The 24,457-nt window shown below is 37.1% G+C and overlaps 1 pseudogene; it reads left to right on the top strand.

Annotated features, from left to right (window-relative positions):
* Positions 1–8,635: 8,635 nt before the first annotated feature.
* On the top strand, positions 8,636–20,738 carry LOC131831269 (olfactory receptor 6F1-like; annotated as a pseudogene).
* Positions 20,739–24,457: the final 3,719 nt, after the last annotated feature.

The following is a 24,457-nucleotide window of genomic DNA, read 5'->3' as shown; positions in this document are numbered from 1 at the left end:
TAGAAAAGCACAACAGAGGTATATGTATGAGAAAAGTTCAGGTTAATATTCCATGGTAAATATGAATCACATCAACTTTATCCATTCTTCTGTTGAAGGATATCTCAGCTCCTTCCACAGTTTTGTTATTGTGGATATTGCTGCTATGAACATTGGAGGGTGTGTGTCCTTCTTTTCACTACATTTGTATCTTTGGGGTAAATACCCATTAGTGCAATTGTTAGGTCGTAGGGTAGCTCTATTTTTTACTTCTTTAGGAACCTCCATACTGTTTTCCAGAGTATCTGTACCAGCTTGCATTCCCACCAACAGTCTAAGAAGTTTCCCATTTCTCTGCATCCTTGCCTAAACATGGAATATTACTAAGCCATCAAGGATGACCACTTACCATTTACATTGACATGGATGTAATGGAGGGGATTATGCTAAGTGAAATAATCAATCAGAGAAAGACAAATATCTCATGAGTTTACTCATATGTGGAATATAAGGAATAGTGTGGAGGATCATAGGGGATCCTGTCTCTGAATTTTTCCTCTGTTGGGTGTTCACCCTCTTAATCATTTTTGTGAGAGGTTATTGATGGAATGTATAGCTAAATATATCAACCATGATCCAGGCAAGGTGCACCCTGGAAAGTTTTAGAACCATTGTAAGTCACCACCAAAAAGAAAGAGGAAAAAAAAAAGAGAGAGAGAGAGTGAAAAAAGAGAAAAAACAGAGAGAAAATCCAAGCAAAATGATCCCTAAATGTAATATAAGACACATAAACAAAAAATGAGCAAACAAAAAGACTGACATAAGTAAAAGATAAGAAAAAGAAAAAAGGAAAAACCCAGCCAAAATGACCACATGAAGAAAATTTCTATAGTAAAAAAGACAAAAAATACACAGAAACACTGACAACATAATATAGGAAGGTGATTACAAACCCGCAATGTGGGTGAGGTTTTTTATTTTATTTTCTTTTTTTCTGGGTGTACCTTGTTATCTTTTTAAAGGACTCAATTTTCTAGAGGTAAAGCTAAATTAAAACTGGTTTATATATGGTATTATTGAATATGGAAAAAAGGGTTACCTTGTAGCTTATATCTATATGTATATTAAACAAAAAAGAAAGAAACACTGCTATGTGTATGAAAAAAGTTCAAGTTAAAAAGTTAATATGGAACATGTTGTATTAAAAATCTAGTTGTAGAGGGGAGGAGTCAAGATGGTGGAGAAGTAGCAGGCTGAGACTACTTCAGCTAGCCGGAGATCAGCTAGATAGCTTATCTAAAGATTGCAAACACCTGAAAATCCATCGGCAGATCGAAGAGAAGAAGAACAGCAATTCTGGAAACAGAAAAACAACCACTTTCTGAAAGGTAGGACCGGCGGAGAAGTGAATCCAAAGTGACGGGAAGATAGACCCCAGGGGGAAGGGCCGGCTCCCGGCAAGCGGCGGAGCAACGGCACACAAAATCAGAACTTTTAAAGGTCTGTTCCACTGAGGGACATCGCTCCAGAGGCTAAACCGGGGCGAAGCCCACGCGGGGTCAGCGTGGCCTAAGGTCCCGCAGGGTCACAGAAGGACCGGGGGTGTCTGAGGGTCGCAGAGCTTGCAGGTATTGGAACGGGAAAGCCGGCTACAGAGACAGAGCCGACAGTAAGCTCACAGCTCCGTGTTACCTTGAACCGGTCGCAGGCTCGGTGAGCTCGGAGTGCGGCCAGAGGTCAGGCAGACAGGAGTAACTGGGCACTGTTCTCTGAGGGCGCACTGAGAAGTGGGGCCCTGGGCTCTCGGCTCCTCCGGGCCGGAGACCAGGAGGCCGCCATTTGCATTCCCCATCCTCCGGAACTCTACGGAAAGCGCTCAGGGAACAAAAGCTCCAGAAAGCAAACCCAAGGGGATTAATCACCACGGCCCCTGATAAGGGCGGTGCAATTCCACCTGGGGCAAAGACACATGAGAATCACTACAACAGGCCCCGCCCCCAGAAGATCAACAAGAAATCCAGCAGAGACCAAGTTCACCTACCAAGGAGTGCGGTTTCAATACCAAGGAGAGCAGCAGAATTCCAGAGGAGGAGAAAGCCAAGCACGGAACTCATGGCTTTTTACCTGTGATTTTTTTTTAGTCTTGCAGTTAATTTAATTTTTTTCTTTTTCATTTTTTGTTTTTTTTTTCTCGCCTTCTGGTTAAATTTTTTTTTAATTTTTACCTTTTTCTTTTTTAACGTTTTTTAACTAGTATATCTAATATATATATTTATTCCTTTTTATATTTTTATTATTTGTTTTCTTTTTGGTAAATTCTTTTCTTTTCTTTTTCTTTTTTCTTTTTTTTTTCTTTATTCCTTTTTGAACCTCTTTTTATCCCCTTTCTCCCCCCTCACTATTTGGGATCTCTTCTAATTTGGTTAAAGCATATTTTCCTGGGGTTGTTGCCACCCTTTTAGTATTTTACTTGCTCCTTCATATACTCTTATCTGGACAAAATGACAAGACGGAAAAATTCAACACAAAGAAAAGAACAAGAGGCAGTACAGAAGGCTAGGGACCTAATCAATACAGACATTGGTAATATGTCAGATCTAGAATTCAGAATGACAATTCTCAAGGTTCTAGACGGGCTCGAAACAGGCATGGAAGATATTAGAGAACCTTCTCGGGAGATATAAAAGCCCTTTCTGGAGAAATAAAAGAACTAAAATCTAACCAAGTTGAAATAAAAAAAGCTATTAATGATTTGCAATAAAAAATGGAGGCTCTCACTGCTACGATAAATGAGGCAGAAGAAAGAATTAGTGATATAGAATATTAAATGACAGAGAATAAAGTAGCTGAGCAAAAGAGGGACAAACAGCTATTGGACCACGAGGGGAGAATTCGAGAGATAAGTGACACCATAAGACAAAACAACATTACAATAATTGGGATTCCAGAAGAAGAAGAAAGAGAGAGGGGAGCAGAAGGTATACTGGAGAGAATTATTGGGGAGAATTTCCCCAATATGGCAAAGGGAATGAGAATCAAAATTCAGGAGGTTCAGAGAACGCCCCTCAAAATCCATAAGAATAGGCCCACACCCCGTCACCTAATAGTAAAATTTACAAGTCTCAGTGACAAAGAGAAAATCCTGAAAGCAGCCAGGGAAAAGACGTCTGTAACATACAATGGTAAAAATATTAGATTGACAGCTGACTTATCCACAGAGACTTGGCAGGCAAGAAAGAGCTGGCATGATATTTTCAGAGCACTAAATGAGAAAAACATGCAGCCCAGAATACTATATCCAGCTAGGCTATCATTGAAAATAGAAGGAGAGATTAAAAACTTCCAGGACAAACAACAACTGAAAGAATTTGCAAACACCAAACGAGCTCTACAGGAAATCTTGAAAGGGGTCCTCTAAGCAAAGAGAGAGCCTACAAGTGGTAGATCAGAAAGGAACAGAGATCATATACAGTAACAGTCATCTTACAGGCAATACAATGGCCCTAAATTCATATATCTCAATAGTTACTGTGAATGTTAATGGGCTAAATGCCCCTGTCAAAAGACACAGGCTATCAGAATGGATAAAAAAACAAAACCCATCTATATGTTGCCTCCAAGAAACTCATTTTAAGCCCGAAGACACCTCCAGATTTAAAGTGAGGGGGTGGAAAAGAATTTACCATGCTAATGGACATCAGAAGAAAGCAGGAGTGGCAATCCTTATATCAGATCAATTAGATTTTAAGCCAAAGACTATAATAAGAGATGAGGAAGGACACTATATCATACTCAAAGGGTGTGTCCAACAAGAAGATTTAACAATTTTAAATATATATGCCCCCAACGTGGGAGCAGCCAACTATATAAACCAATTAATAACAAAATCAAAGAAACACATCAACAATAATACAATAATAGTAGGGGACTTTAACACTCCCCTCACTGAAATGGACAGGTCATCCAAGCAAAAGATCAGCAAGGAAATAAAGGCCTTAAACGACACACTGGACCAGTTGGACATCACAGATATACTCATAACATTTCATCCCAAAGCAAGAGAATACACATTCTTCTCTAGTACACATGGAACATTCTCCAGAATAGATCACATCCTCGGTCCTAAATCAGGACTCAACCGGTATCAAAATATTGGGATCATTCCCTGCATATTTTCAGACCACAATGCTCTAAAGCTAGAACTCAACCACAAAAGGAAGTTTGGATAGACCTTAAATACATGGAGACTAAACAGCACCCTTCTAAAGAATGAATGGGTCAACTGTGAAATTAAAGAAGAATTGAAAAAAATCATGGAAACAAATGATAATGAAAATACAACGGTTCAAAATCTGTGGGACACAACAAAGGCAGTCCTGAGAGGAAAATATATAGCGGTACAAGCCTTTCTCAAGAAACAAGAAAGGTCTCAGGTACACAACCTAACCCTACACCTAAAGGAGCTGGAGAAAGAACAAGAAGGAAACCCTAAGCCCAGCAGGAGAAGAGAAATCATAAAGATCAGAGCAGAAATCAAAAAAATAGAAACCAAAAAACAATAGAACAAATCAACGAAACTAGGAGCTGGTTCTTTGAAAGAATTAATAAAATTGATAAACCCCTGTCCCGACTTATCAAAAAGAAAAGAGAAAGGACCCAAATGAATAAAATCATGAATGAAAGAGGAGAGGTCACAACTAACACCAAAGAAATACAAACTATTATAAGAACATACTATAAGCAACTCTACGCCAACAAATTTGACAATCTGGAAGAAATGGATGCATTCCTAGAAACATATAAACTACCACAACTGAACCAGGAAGAAATAGAAAGCCTGAACAGACCCATAACCAGTAAGGAGATTGAAACAGTCATTAAAAATATCCAAACAAACAAAAGCCCAGGGCCAGACGGCTTCCCGGGGGAATTCTACCAAACATTTAAAGAAGAACTAATTCCTATTCTCCTGAAACTGTTCCAAAAAATAGAAATGGAAGGAAAACTCATTTTATGAGCTCAGCATCACCTTGTTCCCAAAACCAGACAAGGATCCCATCAAAAAAGAGAGCTATAGACCAATATCCTTGATAAACACAGATGCGAAAATACTCAACAAAATACTAGCCAATAGGATTCAACAGTACATTAAAAGGATTATTCACCACGACCAAGTGGGATTTATTCCAGGGCTGCAAGGTTAGTCCAACATCCGCAAATCAGTCAATGTGATACAACACATCAATAAAAGAAAGAACAAGAACCATATGATACTCTCAATAGATGCTGAAAAAGCATTTGACAAAGTACAGCATCCCTTCCTGATCAAAACTCTTCAAAGTGTAGGGATAGAGGTCGCATACCTCAATATCATCAAAGCCATCTATGAAAAACCCACCGCAAATATCATTCTCAATGGAGAAAAAACTGAAAGCATTTCCGCTAAGGTCAGGAACACAGCAGGGATGTCCATTATCACCACTGCTATTCAACATAGTACTAGAGGTCCTAGCATCAGCAATCAGACAACAAAAGGAAATTAAAGGCATCCAAATCGGCAAAGAAGAAGTCAAATTCTCACTCTTCTTAGATGATATGATACTATATGTGGAAAACCCAAAAGACTCCACTCCAAAACTGCTAGAACTTATACAGGAATTCAGTAAAGTTTCAGGATATAAAATCAATGCACAGATCAGTTGAATTTCTCTACACCAACAGCAAGACAGAAGAAAGAGAAATTAAGGAGTCAATCCCATTTACAATTGCACCCAAACCATAAGATACCTAGGAATAAACCTAACCAAAGAGGCACAGAATCTATACTCAGAAAACTATAAAGTACTCATGAAAGAAATTGAGGAAGACACAAAGAAATGGAAAAATATTCCATTCTCCTGGATTGGAAGACTAAATATTGTGAAAATGTCTATGCTACCTAAAGCAATCTACACATTTAAGGCAATTCCTATCAAAGTACCATCCATCTTTTTCAATAATGGAACAAATAATTCTAAAATTTATTTGGAACCAGAAAAGACCTCGAATAGCCAAAGGGATATTGAAAAAGAAAGCCAACGTTGTTGGCATCACAATTCCGGACTTCAAGCTCTATTACAAAGCTGTCATCATCAAGACAGCATGGTACTGGCACAAAAACAGACACATAGATCAATGGAACAGAATAGAGAGCCCAGAAATAGACCCTCAACTCTACAGTCAACTAATCTTCGACAAAGCAGGAAAGACTGTCCAATGGAAAAAAGACAGCCTCTTCAATAAATGGTGCTGGGAAAATTGGACAGCCACTTGCAGAAAACCCACCACACACAAAAAGAGATCAAAACGGATGAAGGACCTCAATGTGTGAAAGAAATCCATCAAAATCCTTGAGGAGAACACCGGCAGCAACCTCTTCGACCTCAGCCTCAGCAACATCTTCCTAGGAACAACGCCAAAGGCAAGGGAAGCAAGGGCAAAAATGAACTATTGGGATTTCATCAAGATCAAAAGCTTTTGCACAGCAAAGGAAACAGTTAAAAAAATCAAAAGACAACTGACAGAATGGGAGAAGATATTTGCAAACGACATATCAGATAAAGGACTAGTGTCCGGAATCTATAAAGAACTTAGCAAACTCAACACCCAAAGAACAAATAATCCAATCAAGAAATGGGCAGAGGACATGAACAGACATTTCTGCAAAGAAGACATCCAGATGGCCAACAGACACATGAGAAAGCGCTCCATATCACTCGGCATCAGGGAAATACAAATCAAAACCACAATGAGATATCACGTCACACCAGTCAGAATGACTAAAATAAACAAGTCAGGAAATGAAAGATGCTGGCGAGGATGCGGAGAAAGGGGAACCCTCCTACACTGTTGGTGGGAATGCAAGCTGGTGCAGCCACTCTGCAAAGCAGCATGGAGGTTCCTCAAAATGTTGAAAATAGAACTGCCCTATGACCCAGCAATTGCACTACTGGGTATTTACCCTAAAGATACAAACGTAGTGATCCAAAGGGGGCACGTGCACCCGAATGTTTATAGCAGCAACATCCACAATAGCCAAACTATGGAAAGAACCTAGTTGTCCATCAACAGATGAATGGATCAAGAACATGTGGTATATATACACAATGGAATACTATGCAGCCATCAAAAGAAATGAAATCTTGCCGTTTGCGACAACATGGATGGAACTAGAGCGTATCATGCTTAGCGAAATAAGTCAAGCAGAGAAAGACAACTATCATATGATCTCCCTGATATGAGGAAGTGGTGATGCCACATGGGGGCTTAAGTGGGTAGGAGAAGAATCAATGAAACAAGATGGGATTGGGAGAGAGACAAACTATAAGTGACTCTTAATCTCACAAAACAAACTGAGGGTTGCCGGGGGGAGGGGGTTTGGGAGAAGGGCATGGGATTTTGGACATTGGGGAGGGTATGTGCTTTGGTGATTGCTGTGAATGTGTAAACCTGGTGATTCACAGACCTGTACCTCTGGGGATAAAAATATATGTTTATAAAAAATTAAAAAAAATATAAAAAAATCTAGTTGTAATGGTATGCATGTTAAAAATTAAATGAACAAAATTCGTGAGAAAGAATTTAAAAGAAAGTAATATATCTATGAAAAATACAGATTTTGGGGTGATACTGGGAGCTTAGTATATTGTTTTCCCCTGATGTTGGGGCTTACAATTTTATGGGGACCCTGTGGTTGTTGTCTTCTTCTTCATTTGGTTTGTATTCTTGGGGAGGGTCCTGCCACCTTGTTTTCCAGTCAATATTGCTTTGGCTGAGTGACACTGCTCTCTATCAAGGAGTTGGGCTCTGTGGAAATCAGCTTTTCCAACTTTACTTTTATGGAAGTTTTTGTTTTTTGCACATTGGGGGCTTTTTTTTTTTTTTTTTTTTAAGATTCTACTTATTTCTTTGGCAGAGACAGATCACAAGTAGGCAGAGAGACAGGCAGAGACATAGGAGGAAGCAGGTTCCCTGCCAATCAGAGAGCCTGATGTGGGGCTCAATCCCAGCACCCTGAGATCATGACCTGAGCAAAGGCAGAGGCTTTAACCCACTGAGCCACCCAGGCACCCCTTGGGGGGATTTTTGAGGGTTTGTGAAAAATAAACTGTCTGCACCCAGACCTCTGCCTCAGAGAGAAGCCTCAATCTGTCCCCCTCTGGTAGGTTCAGAATACACAGACCCTCTTCTGTGCACTCTCCTGAACACCACAGCCCCTCACAGGAAGTGTGCACCCCCAGCAACCATCTCAGTGGTCGCCTGAGACCCCCCACTTTTCTATACACCCCCTTGCCACTAAAATAACCAGCAATATTGGTCTGGCTCAGTCTGAAGCCAGGTGGCTGCCATTGCTGGGACTGTTGTCTGGAACCCACACCCGCACCAGGTGTGCTCACATGGGGCAGCAGTTGTGCAGACTGCAGCCAGAACTCCCAACTGGAGTTCATGCTGGTATCTCTCAGGAACAGACACTCAAACCCTGCACTCAAACCCTGCAGCCACGAGGGTCAAAGAAAGCTGTGGGTCCAGAGACTGACATCTGTTGTCCACACCAGTCTCTCTCAGCTGTAGATGGGAATGCACCCAGCCCAAGCACTGGTGCAAGAAGCAAAAAGCCATGAACTCTGGGACCTCGGACTACAGCCTCTGCTGGGCTGTCTCTGGTACAGATGTTCGCTGGCAGTGACTGTCATGGAACCATAGGCTGAAGCCCATGTCTGTGGCCACCTGATTCCACCAGTTAGCCCTTAAGCTCTTTTGCCCCTTTTGAGTGCTTTTATCCAGACTTCAAGTTAATGCTCGTCCCGAGTCACAGCGAATTTTTGTATTGGGGCATTACTTTTCAAAGGGTTTCTTCTGGTGGCTCTCTCCCTCTTCTTTTTATGCTCTGATATCAGTTTGAGCATTCCCACATCGCTTTACCTATCCACTGATGATCTTCTGTCCCCATAGAGATGCAGAAGTGTGTAATCTTACATCTCAGGCTGATTTCATGGGTATTCAGTATGTTCTGGTAAATAATTAGCTCACTGCAGGGGACCAGTTGAAACAGAATCTCCCACATCTCTGCCTTCTTGACCCTCCCCCAGTGTCTCTTATACATTTTTTATTAAAAAGTCCTCAATAAAATGGCAAGCTGAAGCCAATGATATCCTTGTAACCAGTCTGCCACCAAGTCCTTCTGGTTCTTCTGTTACAGTATCTGCCAGTTTTGACGAATTTCTTGTGTTCTTGCTGTCACAATTTTACTTGATGACTGGACTTTGCAAGAGGTAGTTTGTAACTAGTCTCCCACCCAGAGCAGGAATGAAGATGAGGCCAGTGAATACTTGGGAAGTCCACTCTTCTCCTGTGTGCTCGTTCTCTCCTCCTTTTCTTTCTTTCTTCTTTCTGTGAAGACTGTGTAAATCTTCTGATTTGAGACATTGGAAGGCATTGGAAGGCAGATATGCTCACTATCAATGCAGACCTGATTTGAGAAATTGGAAAGCAATCAGAAAATCTCTCCCTTATTCTCTAGTAATGCCACCAAAATAAAATTCGTTCAGGTAGAAATTACAGTATGTTTTCAGAGGAAAGAAGATGGAGTCCAGCTTCTCCCTTTGTGACTTATTCCCTGGTTGGCTCCAACCCTGGCCATCTTGGAAGGGGGCTATTTTTTTTTTTTTTCATTTCTGTATGTTGCCTTTGCACTTTCCTAATAATTATCACTCAACTCAAAAGATTTTAATTTTGGTGTAATCCAATTTATCATTATTTTTTCTTGTACATTTCCAGTAATATCTTGAAATTCACAGAGAAAAAATCAAGTCATAAATTATTATTATTAATTTTTCTAAGAGTTTTATGATTGTATTTCTAATATTTATGTTTTTGATCGGTTTGGGATAACTTTTTTTATTTGGTGTGAGGTAGGAGTCCAACTTCATTACTCTGCATATAGAAGTTCATTTGTCCAAATCTCATCTGTTAATGATTTTAAATTTTCTCATTGAGTGGAATAGATATTCTTATAAAAAATCTTTTTCCAATAGATATGTTTATGTCTGATATGCCTATACAAAGGTACATGTCTATTCTTATGTCAGTCTGAAATTGTTTTGAAATCTAGAATATGAGTCCTCCAATATTGTCTACTTTTTCAAAAAAGTTTGACTCTTTAAAGCATCTAAGAAATCTATGTAATTGAGAAACAGCATTTCATTTCTGGAAAAAAAAAGACATGTTATAGAGAATGTATTGAATTTCCAGATTATGTATTATTGACATGTTGAATATATAAAGTTCTTACATAAAACACAAAGCATCTTTCAATTTACTCTGAATTTATTCTTTCATTTTTTCAACAATATTTTATAAAACTGCATGTGAACATCTTACTTGTTTTGATTACTTTCCTATAGTTGTTTAAGTATTTTGATATTTTGTAAATACAGCTGTATTTTGAGACATTCATATGAATTCCAGGAATGAGGAAAATAAAATGAACACTCCTACAAGAACACTCCCAGACTTAGTGTATTCACTTTATTTTGGACAGTCCTTCTACTTTTAGCCAAGATTGCATTAATCCTAGGGATCAGCCTGTGGTAAAAAGCTTTGCATCTTCTTAGGTGTGTTGCTAAAACACACACCTAAAAGTCTTTTCTGAACATATCAAGCCCAATCTTACATGTAATTCTCTAGAATGTCCTTTAAACATGATTAAATCCAAATGTCCAAAATTCCAAATATCTTTTCAAAATCCTTTCTCATGAGTGTTGGAAGTCAATTCTATGTTGATTGGTTTCAATTTGATAAGTTTTTGTAGTTTTATATGTTGGGATTGATTCCATGTTAAAACCTGTTAAACCCCTAGGGTCTGTCTGGGCCTACTTATCCATAGTGACTCCATGTTGCCTAGGTAGACATCTTGTTGTTTAATAAATGCCTCAACAGTTATTGATATCAGTTCCAGGTAACTGTGGCTAAAACACACATCTAAAACAAGGCCATTTTGTTTATATCAGTTTCAGGTAACTATTACTAAAACACACATCTAAAACAAGGCCAGACAGGTGGAAACATCCAATTAGCCAAAGCCATATATGTAGAGGTCTATAGTTTATGCCATATAAAACTAGTCTGTAAGACAAAAGAGGGGTCGCTCTCTTCGGAGGTGGCCCTGGTCAGTCAGTCTTTCTTCTAATGCTTGGCATAGAATAAGGCTTTGCATAACTTTCACTTTGTCTCAGTCTCATTCCTTTGATAAAGGACTCCACAAATAGTCTTCATTGAAATATTTATAAATAATATCTATCAATATTCTAGTCTGTGGCTGAAGTAAGGCAAACCAGGTAAGGACCCTTCATTAGACTTACTTTCACACTCCTTTAAATAGACATATACAAAATAATATATGAGTTAAGTATGACCAACCAAATATATGTAGGCAATATGAAGTTAGTTTAACACTTGAAAATGAAGAAATAGAATGCAAATTACCTAATAAACAAAAGAAATGTTTAAAATTATATAAAAATCACAAAGAAGTATCAAAAGATTTGAAAAATTTATGAGTCTTTAATGTTATAACAACAACAACCACAAATCAAAAGCAGTCTTATCAAACTAAAACAGAAAAGGAATCCATGGGGTGACTGGATGGATAGGTTGGTTAAGGGTCTGCCTTTAGCTCAGGTCATGATCTTAAGGTCCTGGGATTGAGACCCATATCATGCTCCCTGCTCTGTGAGGATTTTGCTTCTCCTTCTCTGCCCTCTCCCAGATCCTTATCTCTTCCTCTCAATCACTCTCTCAAATAAATGAATATGTTTTTTAAAATAAAGAAAGTGATTCATTATCCTAATAAAGAGCTTCTGTTTCAAACAAAAACAAACAAAAAGCAACAAACATGTACCTAACATCATAATTAATAATGGAAAACAGAGGGGCCCCTGGGTGCCCCCGTTGGTTAGGCAGCTGCCTTGGGCTCAGATCATGTTCCCAGGGTCCTGTTATGGAGCCCTGCATTAAGCACCCTTCTCAGAGTAGACCTTGCTTCTCGCTTTCTCTCTGCTGCTCTGCCTACTTGTGCTCTCTCTACTCTATATCAAATAAAAAAATAAAATCTTTTAAAAATAATGGAAAACAGAATCCCTTCTATTAGGATTAAGTGTAAAACAATAATGTATACTCTCAGTATTTAATTAGAGGTACTAGAACTATAATAAGTCATGAAAAACAAAGACACACTTAAATATAAGCACATTGAAATGAGAGAAAGAATAAACTCTCTTTGTAAGTGATCTTAATGTAAATATAAAACCATAAAAAATGTAAAACTACCAGAACTAACAAATGAATTTATTTGGGACACATATTATAAGAGCTTGATATGAAAAATACTTGAATTGTTACATTCAAACAACAGAACATAGATTGTAATTTCGAAGACATTATTTTAATAACAATTAAAACATTAAATTTACAGGGAAAAGTTAACTAAGCATATGGGAGACTTGTATACTAAAATTATAAATTACTGTTGGGGCATCTGGGTGGCTCAGTGAGTTAAAGCCTCTGCCTTCAGCTCAGGTCATGATCCCAGGGTCCTAGGATCAAGCCCCACATCAGGTTTTCTGCTTGGTGGGGAGCCTAATTCCCCCAATCTCTCTGCCTGCCTCTCTGCCTATTTGTAGTCTCCCTTTCTGTCAAATAAATAAATAAATCTTTAAAAAATATAAATCAGTGTTAACAAATTAAGGAAGGCCAAAATCATGATAAGATACACCACGTTCATGCTTGAGATGACTCAAAACGTCAGAAATTGTGGTGTACATAACTTCATAAGCTACTTCTAAAAATTTCTGAGTTTATAGGTTTAGATTAGGCAAAACTATATTTGAAAAATAAAACAAGTTGGAAGATTTTACTAACTGATATTTCAAACTATTTATAAATCTATAACAGTTAAGACTGTGTACGTTGCATAAAGTAAACAAACAGAACATATATATTTGAAATAGACCCACAAATTCATAGCCAAATAGTATTCAGAAAAAGAATCAAAATAAATTTAAAAGTTTATGTACTTGAAATGATATAGAAAATCGGTTCAGGAGACAAAGAAACCCCTGAAACATGAGGTTTCCATGCACTAGAAAATACGCTAGAAAAGAGAATCATTGACCTAAATGTAAAATATAAAACTAGAAATTTTCTAGAAGAGAACAACAGAAGAAATCAGCATAATTTCAGGGTACTCTAAACTTGACGTAAGGCATGTATCAAAAAGCATAAATTCTGCAAGATAAAAATTATATTGACTTCATGAAAATTAAAAGCTTTTTACTCCTTAAGAGACATTATTAAGAAAATGGAAAAGCAAATAGAAATATACACATATGCATATCCAACATATACATTTTATATGGAACTGCAACAATGTAATAATATGAGAAAAATAATTCATTTACAAATCTACACAACATAACACTTAACTTGAATTTCATTAAAGTGGTCAGTGAACATATGAAAAAATGCTATTATTAGTTATGAGAAAATTTCAAACCCTACACACCCATTAGTACAGACAAAATAACCTAGGTGCAACACTGAGAGGTGGTGAAGGTGTGCAGTAGAGCTCTCATCACTACTGTTGTGTTTGTTAAATGTAATCACTTTGAAAAATTTGTGGTAATTTCTTATTAAGTTAAAGAGTCACTCATCATATAACATAGCAATTGTACTCCTCGCTATTTATTCAAATAAATAGAAACACATCTGTTCCAAGGATTTGCACATGACAGTTCAAAGAAGTTTTATTCTTTTTTAATAGTTTTATTCTTATTAAACCAAAATAAGAATGAACATAAATAAAAATTAAATACATACATCCAAATATGCATACATATATATCTACCACAAGTAAATGGATGATTAAATTTTGGTATATTTTTCAAAGGAATATAACTCAGCATTGAATAGGAATAAGTTTACAAAACACAAAGAAGTATAGGGGCACCTGGTTGCCTTGGTCAGTTGATTGTCCAACTCTTGTCTTCAACTCAGGTCATGATCTGAATAGGTTGGGAGATCCAGCTCTGAGTCAGACCCTATACTCAGAACAGAGTCTGCTTGAAGAATCTCTCCTTTTCTCCCTTCCTCCCATTTACCCTCTCTCTCTCTCTCTCTCAATTAAATAAATAAATATTTTAAAAGACCTAAAAAAGAAAAACATACACCAACATGAGTTCAATATATAATTTATGATGATAGATGAAATAAGCCCAACACCAGATGTATATGCTTCATAACTGCATATATGAAAATAAGGAAAAATCAAAGCTAAGTCACAGTGACAAAAATGAGAGCAGTGATTTCTTTACTCTAAAGGGAGAAATTAATTGAGTGCATCAGGCTTGAGAAAGCTTTCTGGGTGGAAAAGAAGGCTATATTCTTAATTGTGGTTGCAGTTACACATATGTATACATTTGTCATAATATATTGAACTCTACCCTTATGATATGTGTATTTTCTCATATTTCAGTTATAGCATCAAAAGATGATTTAAAAATTATCTCATATTCCTTTTGGGGGAATTATTCTCAGTGAGAGCAAGACTTGGTGCTTTATTTGACATCCTTAGATAATTAGCATTGTTCATGTCCATATCAGTACATGCTATCAACAATCCATATCACTGCAGACAAACCGGCTCTGCATATTTTCAAGTATCTTTTGGTTATTTACATTTATGCATTGATAACCACTCCTTTACAATTTCATTCTTAAATAAATAAATAAATGCTTGATTTACTTGGCATTTATGCCTAAGATGTGAGCTTTTATTTTATATATGGGATAACAAATGTTCACTAAACAACATAGTGAACAAAATATATTTTTATTTGAATAGTTTCAACAAGCTCAAACTCTTACTGTAAATTTCTTTAGTATGACACGTGTCGATATCATCCAGATTCATTTTCTTTAATTTTTAGATTATCATATTCTTATCTTCAGATATGAAAGTTTATCAGATTTTCATATCCTCTGCACATATTCATTATGATTCTCTACTCAAAGCCTTTGATAAATGGTTTTTCCTTTGAATCTACATAGTGGGTAACATAGTTTTTTACACACTTGGATAATGTTTTCTTAGTTATTCTTATAAAATGAAGCGAAACCAGTGTTTTGTTTTGTCTTACTTGTTTTGTACTCTTTTATTTTAAAATAAGATTTTTTATGCTGATCTATTATGTCCTTGATATCTAGGGCATAGTCTTTTCTGGTCATGTCTATTGTGGCTGAAATATTGAAGTATACAATTCTATACTCACAAGTGAATGGTGAATACCCTGGGCAGTAGCAGCTAATGAATCAACTTATGAAGCTATCCTTCAGTTTCTATAAAGACCTTTCCAATATTTCTCATAGTTGTTTTGTTCTTACTTTAGACCCAGGAGATGAGCACTCTGACCTTCTCTGAAAGAGAGTCCTCAGGGAATCTACATGGATTCCCCAAGGTAAAGGCAAATTTCTAAACCTCAGTGCTAATAAAATTCTAGTACTTCTCACAAGGGTGTTTTCCAGCCATGTTTTTTTTCTGAATCTTGTCAACTGGGTATAGGAAAATTGAGGAAAATATGCACACACACACACACAGGGATTTGGTGTTTATTTATAGAATAGATGGTATAAAATATCAAATAAAATAACAGAAAGTAGATTACTTAGCTTGTTTCCTTTATAGGCAAATTACATATAGAGTGTTCAAATACATAGCTTTCTGAAAAGAAACATTTAAAGAGCATGTAATTAATAAAAGCCCTCTCCTGGAAAATAACAAAACAGAATAAGGTCTGTTAGTATACCTGGGGAATATAGTCTTCAATGTTTTATATTTGCTTAGAGGGTATCAAGATACTTAATATTGCTTTTATAATTTTGGATATTTATGTCATCTGGGGGAATATTCTTTCTCAGACTTTTACTTGGCATGCAGGGTAGGCAGCGTTTAGAAATTTAAAAAATAGGTAAATTTTAATAATATAAATTAAATTTTAAATTTTAATGAATTTTACAACATATAATTTTTAAAATATATAAATACTGTAAATATATAAGTATATATAAATGTATAGATATATAGAACATGAAATAAGTATATAAAATAATAAATTTTAAATATATATGTTTTCTTCATATTTAAATACTATATTATTTTTATAAAAGTGTTAATTTTTTTTTTCATTTTTATTTATTTTTTTATTTATTTTTTTTAATTTTTTATTTTTTATAAACATATATTTTTATCCCCAGGGGTACAGGTCTGTGAATCACCAGGTTTACACACTTCACAGCACTCACCAAATCACATACCCTCCCCAATGTCCATAATCCCACCCCCTTCTCCCAAACCCCCTCCCCCCGGCAACCCTCAGTTTGTTTTGTGAGATTAAGAGTCACTTATGGTTTGTCTCCCTCCCAATCCCATCTTGTTTCATTTATTCTTCTACCCACTTAAGCCTCCATGTTGCATCACCACTTCCTCATATCAGGGAGATCATATGATAATTGTCTTTCTCTGCTTGACTTATTTCGCTAAGCATGATACGCTCTAGTTCCATCCATGTTGTTGCAAATGGCAAGATTTCATTTCTTTTGATGGCTGCATAGTATTCCATTGTGTATATATACCACATCTTCTTGATCCATTCATCTGTTGATGGACATCTAGGTTCTTTCCATAGTTTGGCTATTGTGGACATTGCTGCTATAAACATTCGGGTGCATGTGTCCCTTTGGATCACTACATTTGTATCTTTAGGGTAAATACCCAATAGTGCAATTGCTGGGTCATAGGGCAGTTCTATTTTCAACATTTTGAGGAACCTCCATGCTGTTTTCCAGAGTGGCTGCACCAGCTTGCATAAAAGTGTTAAATTATTTCAATTTTTTTTTCCATCCAGTTTTGCCCTATGGTAATATATAGTTGTGTAATGCTTTCTTTTTCTTTTTAGAGATTAAAAAAATATATATTTATTTGAGGGTTGCCTGGGTTGCTCAGTGGGTTGAAGCCTCTGTCTTCAGCTCAGGCCATGGTCTCAGGGTCCTGGGATCAAGCCCCATGTCAGGCTCTCTTCTCCTTGGGGAGCCTGTCCTCCCCCTCTTTGCGTGCCTCTCTGTCTGCTTGTGATCTCTATCTGTCAAATAAATAAGTTTTCTTTAAAAAATATTTATTTGAGAGAGTGTGTGCACAAGATTAGAAGAGAGAGGCAGAGAGAGATGGAGAAGCAGACTCCCCACTGAACAGGGAGCCCAACATAGGGCTTGATCCCAGGACCCCAAGGCTGTGGTCTAAGCCAAAAGCAAATGCCCAAATAACTGAGTCACACAGGCATCCCATGTGTAACCCTGTTATTAAAAATAGACAGAATTAAATAACCATGATATCTATTAGAAAGAGAAAAGAAAATTCATCTTTGGAATGATTCTTTTGTCATAGCTGTAATAATAATCTTTCCAAATACCTGCTTTTCTTATGTTAATACTAGGAGAAAAATGCCCATGCAATAGTTCTTTTATAATAACAGTAAAAGATATTTTGTTTTCTTAGTCTCATATGTGTTACATAAATGTTACCTTTTTTCTTATGAAAATAAAGATATCAAACTTAGGAAAAATATTTTTAAAAAATCAGTCCCAGTTATTTCCTTCAATTGTTTTCTTAAATTATAAATTCTAAACCAATTGTTTTGGAGAACCACTTAACATATTTATAATTATAAATACAGTATTGAACATTTAAAGTTGGTAGATGATTTTCTCTTATATTAAGTGCTCTGTCACATTAGTGATGCTATGGAAACAAACTTCATCATGAAGGATGAATGGACTTATGAGTTTAAAGTTATTTTCTTCACTCTTGCCTACTAATGTAGGAAAATCAGTGAATGTAATGGGTCTAAACAACAACAACAACAACAACAAAAACCCAAAAAGCCAAAGTCAAGAATGTTAACTGAATACTTATGACAAAAGTATCTCCATATAATGTTGAATCTTCCTGTCCATTTTCTAGACATAAGATTTACTCATGTCCCGATCTCCAACCAAACCATAACTGATTGTGTATAATATGCATAATAAAGTTAATATTTCAGGCAAAAATTTGTCTTGATAAGACAACAAGTATGCTTAGGAACTCCATTATAAGAGCCCATTCTTATCTCCTATACCCTGATCTGCATGTTGTTGATCTTTCTTCACAATATTCTAATGGACAATACTCAGTGATGGAAAAATGCCATGTTCTGCCAATAGCCACTTTTAAATATTAGCTTGAATTATGGTCCTTTAAAACACACTACCTGAGAGGAATCTGCCCCACCCCTTAAAGTGATATAGCTGTGAGAAAACAATTTCCCAACTTAGTTTCTTTCCTTGAGAAGTGGATTATTACACGATTTATTTTGGAGATTTGATTGATTTTGTAAATCAAGTGAGCTAATCCATGGAAAATGTTTATAAAGATACAAACTATGTTATTGCCAGCCATTAACGTTTTTTATTATTATTAGGAGTCTATTATCATGAAATAAGTGAATACAAAATTATTCCATTCTTATTCATCTGCCATATTCTGGGCTTTGTTGTTTATTCCAGATCAGAGATGATGAGACATTGAAGTAACAAACCAACAACAGTGACACAGTTCATTTTTCTTGGTTTTTCTGGTGTTTTCTGTCTGAGGCTCACATTGTTTGTGATATTTTTCACTGTGTATCTGCTCTCCCTCATGGGAAAAACTCTCATAATTTTCATTGTACTCATTGACATCACACTTGAAACACCCATGTATATTTTCTTAGGAAATTTGTCATTCCTGGAGATATGATATATCACAACTACAGTGCCAAAATTGCTGGCAACCTGCCTTTCACAGATTGTCACCATCTCTGTTTCTGGTTGTTTAACCCAGCACTTCTTCTTCTTCTCTGTGGGAGCTACAGAGTGCATCCTGCTGGCTGTGATGGCCTATGACCGGTACCTGGCCATCTGCAGCCCTTTAAGGTATTCACTTATCATAAGCCTTCCTTCAGATGTGCCTGTAGTTTTCAGCTGGATCTTGGATTGGCGGCTTCATTGCCCCTCTTCCACCAAACATACTCATTTCCCATCTAAACTTTTGTGGTCCCCAGAAAATCAACCATTTCTTTTGCGACTCAGACCCCATTTTTTTTTTTTTTTACTTTTAAGATTCCACTGAAAACATATCTTTTTTTGTCTTTTATTTTTATTAATTTTTTATTTTTTTATAAACATGTATTTTTATCCCCAGGGGTACAGGTCTGTGAATCGCCAGGTTTACACACTGCACAGCACTCACCAAAGCACATACCCTCCCCAATGTCCATAACCCCACCCCCCTTCTCCCAACCCCCTCACCCCAGCAACCCTCAGTCTGTTTTGTAAGATTAAGAGTCACTTATGGTTTGTCTCCCTCCCAATCCCATCTTGTTTCATTGATTCTTCTCCTACCCACTTAAGCCCCCATGTTGCATCACCACTTCCTCATATCAGGGAGATCATATGATAGTTGTCTTTCTCTGCTTGACTTATTTTGCTAAGCATGATACGCTCTAGTTCCATCCATGTTGTCGCAAATGGCAAGATTTCATTTCTTTTGATGGTTGCATAGTATTCCATTGTGTATAAGCTTTTGCACAGCAAAGGAAACAGTTAACAAAATCAAAAGACAACTGACAGAATGGGAGAAGATATTTGCAAACCACATATCAGATAAAGGACTAGTGTCCAAAATCTATAAAGAACTTAGCAAACTCAACACCCAAAGAACAAATAATCCAATCAAGAAATGGGCAGAGGACATGAACAGACATTTCTGCAAAGAAGACATCCAGATGGCCAACAGACACATGAAAAAGCGCTCCATATCACTCGGCATCAGGGAAATACAAATCAGAACCACAATGAGATATCACCTCACACCAGTCAGAATGGCTAAAATCAACAAGTCAGGAAATGAAAGATGCTGGCGAGGATGCGGAGAAAGGGGAACCCTCCTACACTGTTGGTGGGAATGCAAGCTGGTGCGGCCACTCTGGAAAACAGCATGGAGGTTCCTCAAAATGTTGAAAATAGAACTGCCCTATGACCCAGCAATTGCACTATTGGGTATTTACCCTAAAGATACAAACGTAGTGATCCAAAGGGGCTTGTGCTCCCGAATGTTTATAGCAGCAACATCCACAATAGCCAAACTATGGAAAGAACCTAGATGTCCATCATCAGACCCCATTTTTAAACTCTCATGCTCAGATACATTTTTGGTGGAGACTTTAGGCTACACATGCACCTCTGTCATGATTCTAAGTTCTTTCCTTCTCACTATGTCTTCCTATGGATACATTGTGGTTACAATAATCAGGCTTTCTTACCAAAAGGCTCAGAAGAAAACCTTCTCTACCTGTGCCTCCCACCTCACTGTGGTCACCATTTATTATGTCACCATTATCTTTCCCTATGTTCACCTTCCAGCCAAACACAACTTCACCATTGGTAAAGTGATCTCAGTGTTCTATTGTGTTGTCACTCCACTGGTAAATCCTCTCATATACACTCTGATAAACAAAGATATAAAGACAGCTTTCAGAAAAGTTCTAGAAAGAAGGAGACTGAATTTGACAGGAAACTTGCAAAGGATTTGAGAGATACTCTAAAATAATCACTTTAGAATGGATTCTTTTTTTTTTTCATTTATTTATTTTCACTGTAACAGTATCATTATCTTTCCCCACACCCAGTGCTCCATGAAATACATGCCCTCTATAATACCCACTACCTGGTACCCCGACCTCCCATCCCCCCACCAAACCCCTCAGATTGTTTTTCAGAGTCCATAGTCTCTCATGATTCATCTCCCCTTCCAATTTACCCCAACCCCCTTCTCTCTAACTCCCCATGGCCTCCATGCTTTTTGTTATGCTCATTTGCAAATGGTAAATATTGAAAATTTATTTAAAAATTGATATTACTTTGTATGGACATTTGGGGCTGAATTCTATGAAAATAGTTATTGTATAACTGCTACGTTTAAGAATGTTTTCATGCAAAGCCACAATGATAGATATAAGTCAAACTTTCTGTCCACAAGATATTCCTAATTAGAAAATGCCTTGGTTTAATTCCCTATAATATTTTAATCAATTTTTAAATAATTTATACCTTAATATTAACCACAAACCATAAATTGTTTTTGTTAAATGGAGCAATGTTACACCTTCTTGTACATGGGCTATTATAAATGTATATCATAACACCTCAAAATAATTCGATCAATAAACATTATTAAAAACATCTGATGACCAAGGCAGTATTCTTAATTATGGGGGTTGATTTGATTGTGAATAAAACCTTAAATATAAACTTTATTTAGAAAATATTAGGTAATTATTTTTTGGATAATAGAAATAATGGAAAACTAACAGATTATTAGATTATTTGTGGATAACATAACTGGATTTTAAAATATTAACAGAGGTAAAAAGATTAATAACTGGAAGAAAAAGAGGGAAACTTTAGAACTGGGCAGTCTAATAATGAGATATCTAATACAGTCAATTGAGTATCAGCTATAATAGATTCTTGTAAAAGACACAAGCAGACAATTATTTTTGCATAAATTAATTTAATTCTGAGATAGAGGGATAAAAACAAAAGAAAAGACAACTCTTCTTTCATTACTAAGATTACATTTTATATAAATTATGAAGTTTAACCTTTTCAGTTATTCCAGCCCAGCATAGTAACTAAAGGGATAAGAGGAATACTGAATAAATAAATTATAGTGAACATTTAGGGTAAGTGTTCTCCACTGGATGACCTCTTAAAATCTCTCTATTCATTGTGGAGACAATGGACTTAAACACCAGAGCAATCTGGAAATTTTTAAAAAGCCAGAATCTCACCCTTGGCCTTTTAAATAAGACTACAACCTTTAAAGCTTCCTAACTGATTGGTATACATATTAAATCAGAAGAATCACTATTTTAGGTAACTTCAGTTTAAAACAATATTTTTAATATATTTTTAATTTTTAATTAAGGTCAAATTAGCCAACATATAATCTATTTAATGGCAAGAATAAATAACGAAATGCAAATAACAAAATGCAAATGTGAGTCAATGTGCAATTATCTCTAATAAGAACATTTTAAATTGGAAGTGAAAAATGTTTTTTTTTTTCTTTGTCCATTCTAACTGGTGTAAGGTGATATCTCAATGTGGTTTTAATTTGAATCTCCCTAAGGGCTAGTGATGATGAACATTTTGTCATCTGTCTGATAGCCATTTGTATGTCTTCATTGGAGAAGTGTCTGTTCATATCTTCTGCCCATTTTTTGATATAATTGTCTGTTTTGTGTGTGTTCAGTTACAAGGGTTCTTTATAGATCCTGGATATCAACCTTTTGTCTGTACTGTCATTTGCAAATATCTTCTCCCATTCCTGGGGTGGCCTCTTTGTTTTCTTGACTGTTTCCTTTGCTGTGCAGAAGCTTTTGATTTTGATGAAGTCCCAGAAGTTTATTTTCGCTTTTGTTTCCTTTGTCTTTGGAGACATATCTTGAAAGAAGTTGCTGTGGCTTCTATTGAAGAGGTTACTGCCTATTTTCTCCTCTAGGATTCTGATGGATTCCTGTCTCACATTGAGGTTTGATTATAAAAGCAGAAAAGAATTTCAAAAGTATTTCAAGAATATAAGAGAAAATTATTTTATACAAAATATTTACTACATTTTTGCTAAATCTTTACAACATATTTACGAAGACATGTTTTTATAAGATGATATCATATTGGACAAGATGGCAGGGAAGTAGGAGGAGGCGCCTTTTCAACCTGTACCCTAAAGTGAGCTGATTACCTACCAAAGAATTCTGATCACACATGAAAACAGCCTGAGATTAGAATTATACACATCTGGATCTCTAAGGGGGCAGAAGACACCAGTGAGCAGATAAAGCAGAATAGGAACTTCAGATTGATATCAGAAGGTAAACAAAAGGGGGAGGAGCCACCAGAGGCAACTGATTGGAAAATAATACCCCAATCCAAGAGTGCCCTGTGTCTGTGAACCAGCAGTAACTTGGAGTCTGGTTGAAAGCACTCAAAAAGAGCAAAGGATCATGCGGGGGTGGGGGAAATTGTGGGAATCTGGGCAGCTAGAGACAGGGGCTTAAGTCCCAGGGGCCTAGGACAGCCTTCCCTGGTGCCTAGCCAGAGAGAGAGTGGCCGAGAAATCAGGTCTTGGTCCTGAGCCACCAGCGCACCCGAGATCATGTGGGGTCTGGCTCCTGTGAGGAGCTGGGAGCCTTGCCAGAAGGCAGAGGCTCCAGAGACAGAGGGAAGGTGCTACAGAGCCTGAGACACGTGCCCCTCCTACACACCCCAGGCTCTTAGAACCCCGCCATTCCACCAGAGCCTGAGAAGCACGCACACGCCCACCACACACACTCCCCTGAGAGAGGTGCTAGCAAGCCCGGTGCTCTTAGACCCAGAAAGACCAGGCACTCCCAGCCTGGGACAGCAGGAAAATCTCAACATGTGAATGCTGTTTGGAACCTCTCCCGCAGTCTGGAGCTTCCCAGAAAGCTGCTGCTGATGTGATTTGGGGTACAAATAGAAGATCCTGCATCCCCAGGGACCGTTACTCAGAGCCTGCTCTGCCAGCAGCCAAGGGGGAATTTATTTGGGCTCTGTAGCCATACTGAGACTTCTCTCTTAGAGGGAGGTCAGGGTGCAGTTTGTGTTCCTCTAAACCTACAGAAACCATCAAAAGTGGTCAAGAGGAGAAAAAAAACAAGTGAACAAACATAAAAACCTCCATAGAACAAAAGCCTGAAAAAAACTGTTTCCTCAGAGCCCACCCCCTTGAGGAGGGCAGGAGGCCTTAACCCAGGGAATATCACTGACTGAAAACCTACGTGGCAGGCCCCTTCCCCGGAAAACCAACCAGGAAAGAAAAAAAAAATGACAAGAGAACAACCACCACAGCTTCATAGGAAACTTCTTTTTTTTTAAGTTTTTTTTTTTTAAGATTTTATTTATTTAATTGACAGGGAGTGAGAGAGAGAATGACAGAGGAAAGGGTCAGAGGGAGAAGTAGACTCCTCAAGGAGCTGGGAGCCCGATGTGGAGCTCAATGCAAGGGAAGTCACTTAACTAATTGAGCCACCCAGGTGCCCCCATATGACAACCTTTATTTTAACTTGTTCCCACCATTCTGGTTCTTTTTTATATATATACACAATTTTTTTAACCTATTTACCAGGACAGAGAGATGGCCAGTACATCAAATTCCATAATAACCTTCTAAACTTAAATTTCTGATCCCTACACCTCTGTTACTCTTTTGCAATTCTTTTTTTTT

Source organism: Mustela lutreola, chromosome 5 (genome assembly GCF_030435805.1).
Source record: "Mustela lutreola isolate mMusLut2 chromosome 5, mMusLut2.pri, whole genome shotgun sequence".
Lineage (NCBI taxonomy): Eukaryota > Metazoa > Chordata > Mammalia > Carnivora > Mustelidae > Mustela > Mustela lutreola.
This window is presented reverse-complemented; position numbering and strand designations above follow the sequence as displayed.